Raw genomic sequence first — 8,098 nt, 5'->3', positions numbered from 1 at the left:
CAGTATTGGAAGGACATATGAAACCTTCCATCATTAACTGAGGGTTTCATGTTTTGGGCATTTAAATCCAGCTCATTTTGTTTTATAACAAAACTTCATTAGCATTTTCCCTCAAAGCACGCAAACTGTCTTGTCACTATACAACAGCAACCTGTACAATTTTGTTTGCAACCATCATTTTTTGTGATGGGAGTGCAAGTGCCAACTTCCAGTATCTATTTTACACTCAAAAGAAAAAAAAATTTAAAGGGCCAGATCCCAAGAATATTTGCTTGGCTCCACCGAAGACATTTATACCAGATGAGGAACTGGGCCTCTGTATTTGCTTTAAATTGCTTTTGGTCTGAGCTGTATTTCTGCTTGGAGGAAAATGTTATTCTGGAGTTATAAACATCTGGAAATTGGTGTCATAATCGAAATGGTTATCTGACTTTAATGTTAGCCTTGCTGACCTTCTATTGAAATGTTGTGCCATAAGAGATACTATGATATATTTGTGTCCAGAGAAAAATACAAAAATGAAAGCCTATGTTAATATAATTTATAGGGCCTGACACAAGTACAGAACAGAAAGAAACTTTAGGAGGAAGGATGGAATGTTCCTGTATCTGTCACTAAAGAAATATTGTTGTACTAATGCGGTCAGGATCTATTCAGTGTCTAACTCTGCATTTTGCAGGATGACAGTATGCAAATAACCTCTTAGTTGTAACAAACCCTCATGTAGACCTGTCTGTACCAGGACAACCTTTGGCTCTCTCTACCTGTCAGCAACCCCTCTCCCCTGTGACAATGTCTCCTCCCTGTGATATTCCTCTTTACAACCAGTTTGCCTTCACATGGTTCAATCCCTATATCCAGTTGAGCCACATCTAAGTGCAACACTTATAGGAGGAGGCAAAGATGTCTTTGTATTACCTGAATATCCTTCTCCCTTTTCTTCCAGTTTTAATCCAAGTCAGTTTTGAGCTGGACATTGTCAATGCTTACCAAATTGTCAGCAGAAGTTCTGGCAGTAGATGGAAGCCAGACTGTGAAGTTTGTGTGCTGCCAGGGTGTGAAATGCACCTTAGGAAGGCAGCAGCTGCTGAAGGGACCACTGACACAGCAGAAGGTGCAGGAGTGGTACAACTCTGCCAGAGAGCAGTTTGAGTGAGGACACCCTCAAAGAACTGCCGGCAGAATTTCAGTTCAGGCTTGTTATAAATACTTCTTAGCAATAATGGGACTATTTGGGGAATAGCTGTAGCACAGTAGGTCACCTGGCTATGTCTTCCAAAATATCCCATGGGTTGGAACCAGGGATGATGTAGAGCCAGTTAAGCAACTCTGTTTTACTGGAGGATTCGCTGTCATAGGGGAAAACCTCAGTGGGCCGTTTAGGCCAGCTGTAAGTCTTCTTTTTGCTGCCAGCATGGCACAAAGCAGTCTAACCAGGCCAACATTTGGTCTGGACAACTCCATGAAGTCCTAGTCAATAGAGATTCAAGTTTATTTTGAATTTTAAAATGTAATGAATACTGGCTATTAAGGTGTTAAGTTGGATGAATCACTGAATATGCAAGTTATTTGGGAGAGTTTTTTTAAGACTGGAAATATTATGGTGCTATATTCATTTATTTTGTATTTTCATGTAACAGTTTTGAAGATGAGGTATTGTGTGCCAATGTTACGGTTTGCATATAATTATCCCAATGACATCTACAGTAGAAAAGAGAATTGGAGTAGCGGCATGGCTAAGATAAAAACAGGATCTCAATAATATAATTTCTGTTTTGGTTTTGCAAACCAAATGCCCAATTGTTGAAATTTTTCATAGGGATTAAGTACTTTCTGTTCTAGTTGAGGAGCATCATTAGTTGAGGAGCATCATTAGCTGTAAAATAAAATGATATGGTTACAGGTCATTTACTATACCATGTATAATACATGTGCTTTATGAACTAGAGTAACTTTGGGACTGAACTTTGAACCTGGATCTGAATTTTGTAAACGGCTTTGAAGAGCCAGGAGGTAGGAGGCCAGGAAGGGCTGCTTAATTAGCAGATTTAGTACACCTGTGGCCAGGTGGCACTTAATGAGATATAGTCACTACCTGGATTCTTTTGCAAAGAAAAAGGTTAGAAATGAAGATGGAGCTTATGAGAGCTTCTTAGGGAAAGGAGTAGAGGGGATTTCCTGAAGAGGCGAAGAGAAAGGAATTGTATAGTAATAGCTCTGAAGGATGGTGTTCTTAGAATGAAACCAAATCAAAATGAGAGTGCTGAGGAAGATCACAGGATGAACAATTTGTGTTCAGTTTAATATGTTTCTTTTAGACTTGTCTTACATGCTGCTGGGGAGTTTCCAGGGACAAGTCTTGTGCCTTCTTACTATAAAATGAAAAGTAGATTTGAAAGGGAACTTGGGAGCAAAAGAGGACCTGGCACTAATGATCTTAGTTTTTTAGGGCATTGCTTATTTCCTATACAAGCTCAGGCACCTTACTTCAGAAGGGCTGGCACTAAATGTGACCAGCCAGAGGGCTGAGTCACTTAAGTGACGGATCCTTGTAAGCTCTGGAGTGACAAGTAACAAGAGACACCATTTGGGGAGGAAAGTCTGTGATGATGATGACATACTTAATGAGGAGAGGCATATTGGTGAATTGTACCCTTTATTGTCGTTTTTGGAATGAACTAACCCATAGTGGCAGGGCCAATTATCTTGAGCTTAATGCAAGATCTGTTTTTGCAGTCTGGGCCATGGTAGAATGGATCAGAGAAAACAATGAGGCATATTGCATGTAGTACAGTCATGCCAAACAAATTTCTTGGAATGGCCTTATTGTAGCGAGAGACTCAAATTTCTTCATTGCAACTTCAAATCTGTTAGGTGTTGAGAGCATCTTCCACAATTCTGAGTCTTTTCACTTTCACTAGTGTCAATTGGAGCAGGCATTGTGCAGCACCAGAAAGAAGGAGAAGGGAAAGGATGCTTGCCTCCTTGTAGAATTGGACACTGTTCTTAGCTATAGCTTTCATTAGGCATAGTCAGCCTGATCCTATAAGCAGCTGGGAGCCTTTTAGCAAATTATTTGTATCCACACAGCCAGTGAAGTAGTTTTCAGGACCGAGACCAATAGGGAAAAAAATGAAATGGGTCACACTGCCCAAAGTGTTAGTGAGCTGTATAGAAAGCTGGTTAAAAAACACCAGATGGCGCTTATAAGCTAACTGAAATACAAGCACAACTGAGCCTGTCGTTCCTTCTCTTCCACTGCAGAGAATTTGTATCTCTGTCTTTGTTGCTCCTAATAAATCACGATGCTATTTCAAACTTTGTCCACAGTCTAGAGACTGTCCTTCAAGGAGCACATTAGACTATCTTATAGCTTGCATTTTATCAGTCTTTCCTACAAATGTAAAAGAAATTGCTATAATCCAGTACTATACATGTCAGGAAGAGAGCTGCATTGCATTTAAAACTTTATAAATCTATAAACCTCTAAAACTCTGTTTTAAATCACACAGAGTATAATGCATATTAAACTTTTAAAACTATGCTGCACTACTTTCTGCAGAAGGGATGCTTGGTCTACTTTAAAAACTAGAGCTCCTTGTTCTATATCAGTCCTTGACAAAACTTGCCCTGTCCCATAAATTTTCAGCATGGTCAGCAACTTAGTGTGCCTCCATTTTTACATGCCCTACTTGAGACAACTTAAATTACTCAAAAGCTTTGGCCACAATTGGAAACAAGACTTCCTACCTGTCCTGTGTTATGGTTTCCCATATGAGAAGTTAGTATAATAATACTAACTACATGCCAAAGTTTAAAGATTGATTAATGTTTGCAGAGTTTCTGATAAAGGAGAATCTATCTAGCTATCTAGCTATCTATCATTATGGACATGTGCATAGGTGTGTGTGCAAGAGAAATGAGAAAAAGTTTGAGGAACTTAGTGATGTTAGTAGGGCCAAAGACCTGTAGTTTAACCTCTATAGTGTATAAGGTTTTAGAATATTCTTTTAATTTTGAAGAATATTCAGACAGGGAGGTAAATGGGACACAGTAAAAATGCAACAGGGATTTGACACAGGTCGATTGAGCCAAACTAACTTGAGGTCTTAGATAAGATAACTGAGTTTTTCTAGGCAAAGGAAGTAGGGAAGCTCTCATCTTCAGCCATAGAATCATAGAAAATTAGAGTTAGAAGGGACCTCATGAGGTCATCTAGTCCAACCCCCTGCTCAAAGCAGGACCATCCCCTACTAGATCATTCCAGCCAGGGCTTTGTTGAACTGGGCCTTAAAAACCTCCAAGGATGGAGATTCCACTACCTCTCTAGGTAACCTGTTCCAGTGCTTCACTACCCTCCTAGTGAGAAAGTTTTTCCTAATATCCAACCTAAACCTCCCTTGCTGCAACTTGAGACCATTGCTCCTTGTTCTGTCATCTGCCACCACTGAGAACAGTCTAGCTTCTTCCTCTTTGGAACCAACCTTCAGGTAGTTGAAGGCTGCTATTAAGTCCCCCCTCAGTCTCCTCTTTCACAGACTAAATAAACCCAGTTCCCTCAGCCTCTCCTTAGAAGTCATGTGCTCTAGCCCTTGAACCATTTTCGTTGCCTTCTGCTGGTCTCTCTCCAAGCTGTCCACACATTTTCTATAGTGGGGGTTGCAAAACTGGACACAGCACTCCAGATGTGGCCTCACCAGTGCAGAATAGAGCAGAATAATTACTTCCCTTTATCTGCTGGCAATGCTTCTACCAATGCAGCCCAGTATGCTGTTAGCCTTTTTGGCAACAAGGGCACCCCACTGACTTGTATCCATCTTATTGTCCATTGCAAACCCCAGGTCCTTTCCTGCAAAGCTGCAGCTTAGGCAGTCAGTCCCCAGGCTGTAGCAGTACATAGGATTCTTTCATCCTAAGTGCAGGACTTTGCACTTGTCCTTATTGAACCTCATGAAATTTCTTTTGACCGAATCCTCCACTTTGTCTAGGTCACTCTGAATCCTAGCCCTACCATCCAGCTTATTTACTACACCCCTCAGTTTGGTGTCATCTGTGAGCTTGCTGAGGGTGCAATCCATCCCATTTTCTAGATCATTAATGAAGATATTGAACAGAACTAACCCCATACCGACCCCTGCGGCATTCCACTTGATACTGTCTGCTAACTAGAAATTGAGCCATTGATTACTACCCACTGAGCCTGGCAATCTAGCCAGCTTTCTATCCACCTTACAGTCCATTCATCCAACCCATACTTCCTCAGCTTGCTTGCAAGATCGCTGCTGGAGACAGTATCAAAAGCCTTGCTAAAGTCAAGTTATTTGACATCCACTGCTTTCTCTGCATCCACAGAGCCAGTTATCTCATCATAGAAGGCAATCAGGTTGGTCAGGCATGACTTGCCCTTACTGTTTCTAATCACCACCTTCTCTTCCAACAGCTTAGAAATGGATTCCTTGAGGATCTGCTCCATGATTTTTCTGAGGTGAGGCTGACTGGTTTGTAGTTCCCTGGATCCTCCTTCTTCCCTTTCTTAAAGATGGCATTGAGTACTTCAGTCATTTCCTCATCATTTGTCACTAGGTTGCCTCCCCCATTCAGTAAGAGACCCACACTTTCCCTGACCTTCCTCTTGTTGCTAACATATTTGTAGAAACCCATCTTGTTGCCCTTCACATCCCTTGCTAGCTGCAACCCCAATTGCTCCTTGGCCTTCCTGACTTCATCCCTGCATGCCCGAGCAATATTCTTATATTCCTCCCAAGTTGTTTGTCCAAGTTTCCACTTCTTGTGAGATTCCTTTTTGTGTTTAAGCTCATGGAAGAGTTCTTTGCTAGGCCAAGCTGGTTGCTTGCCACATTTGCTATTCTTCCTGCACATCAGGATTGTTTGTTCCTGTGCCTTTAGTAAGGTGTCTTTAAAATACAACTAGTTCTCCTGGACTCCTTTCTCCCTCACAATGCCCTCCCAGGCAATCCTGCCCATCAGTTTTCATGAGGGAGTCAAAGTCTGATTTTCTGAACTTCAGGTTCCAGACTCTGCTGCTCTCCTTTCTTCCTTTTGTCAGGATCCTGAACTTGATTATCTTGTGATCACTGCTGCCCAACTTGTCATCCACTTCTACGTCCCCACCAATTCTTCCCTGTTTTTGAGCAGTAGGTCAAGAAGAGCACCTAGTTGGTCTCTCCAACACTTGCACCAGGAAGTTCTCTCCAACACTCTTGAAAAACTTCCTGGATTGCCTGTGAACTGCTGCATTGCCCTCTCAGCAGATGTCAGGGTGATTGAAGTCCCCCATGAGAACCAGGGCCTGTGATCTGGAAACTTCCACTAGTTGTCTTAACCCAGAGATTTTCAACAGGCCTATCTCCCATTTCATACTGGAGCTGTGAGCTCTTTTACATAAACTCTTCCTCCTTTTTCCCTGCTTGTCCTTCCTGAACAGTTTGTACCCATCCTTGGCAGTGCTCCATTCATGCAATCTCCCACCACATCTCTGTAATTCCAATCACATCATAGTTCCATGACTGTGTGAGGACTTCCAATTTTTCCTGCTTGTTTCCCAGGCTCCATGCATTTGTGTACAGGCACCTGAGGTGACTAGCCAATTGCCCTACTTTCTCAGGAAGAATGAGGCCACCCCTGTTGCCACCTCCTGCTTCTGTTTCTTCCAGGTCCACTGCTTCCCCACTTGCTTAAGGGCTTTGTTCTCCACCCCCCTGCAAACCTATTTTTAAAGCCCTCCTCACTAGGTTAGCAAGCCTGTTGGAAAAGATGCTCTTCCCTCTCGTGGTCAGTGGATCCTGTCTCTTCCTAGCAATCCTTCTTCTTGGAACAACATCCCAGGAATGAAGAAGCCAAATTCCTGCTGGCAACACCACCTGCACAGCCATGCATTGATCTGCAGGATACATCCGCTCCTGTCCAGGCCCTTTCCCTTGACTGGAAGGATTGAGTACAACACCATGTGCACCTGTATCCTTCACACTTGCACCTACAGCCCTGTAGTCACTTCTGATCTGCTCATCGTCACCCCTGGCAGTATCATTGGTGCCCATATGGATGAGCAGCATGGGGGTAGTAGTCAGAGGGTCGAACAAGTTTCGGCAATCCTTCTGTGAAATCTTGGACCTGGGCGCCAGGCAAGCAGAAGGCATCCCAGAACAACAGGTCAGCCTGACAGATGGATCCCTCCATCCTCCACAGAAGGGAGTCTCCAGCCACCACCACCCATCACTTCCTTTTTGTGGGAGTGGTCTTGATCCTCCCCACCTTGGGGATTCCTTGCCTGGCCTCTTCCACCAAAGGCATACACTCCCGCTTAACTGTTGCTAGTGCTCCATATCTGTTGTCCAGGCAAACCACTGCATGTGGGGATGACAACTTTTTTTTTTTGCTGCCAGAACATAAAAGCTTCCAGCTTCTATCTTCCTAGGAGTCCATGCCCTTTTCCTTTTCTAGCACCACCTTTGGCAGTCCTTGCTCCACAGTCCTGGAGGTTTCCTTCAGCATGGAATTGAAGTCCTCATGGCAGAAAACACTTTGGAGGCTTGCTACCTCCTCCTGGGGCTCTCTTGCCTACTCCCTGAGAGACACCACCAGAAGGCACTGCTCACATCATAGTTACTCCCTCACCTAGCTGACATGAAGGAATCTGCAAGCTGCACTCTGCACAACACCAAACTAGGACCTGGGTGGAAAACCATGGTGTGTGGTCCTGCCTGGACAGATGGAAGCAGAAGAAGAGCTGGAAGAGTGTCTCTGGGATTGTGATGTCCTCCAGCCATGTCTCTGGGTCTTCTAATCTTCTGCCTCTCACTTCGTGCCTCTCTTTCCAAGCAGACCTTACCTAGCAAACTCCTCTGTAGCTGGTCTGCTTGCTGTTTCTTGATCCTGAAGGGTTCCCTTTTCCCTGCAACCTCTTGCCTCTCCGGAAACTTACAGTGAAGGAATGTGAGAGAGTCTTCAAGCAGACTCCCTAGTAAATTTCCCCTCACTCTGGACTCTAGTTAAACAAGGGGCTTAAGTTTTGTTCTAGCTGCTGAGTTTTAGCTGCTAAAATAAAACTATGTAGGTTAGTCAGCCCTAATTACATATA

Source organism: Alligator mississippiensis, chromosome 2 (genome assembly GCF_030867095.1).
Source record: "Alligator mississippiensis isolate rAllMis1 chromosome 2, rAllMis1, whole genome shotgun sequence".
Lineage (NCBI taxonomy): Eukaryota > Metazoa > Chordata > Crocodylia > Alligatoridae > Alligator > Alligator mississippiensis.
The sequence above is the reverse complement of the archived record's forward strand: the minus strand, read 5'-3'. Positions refer to the sequence as shown.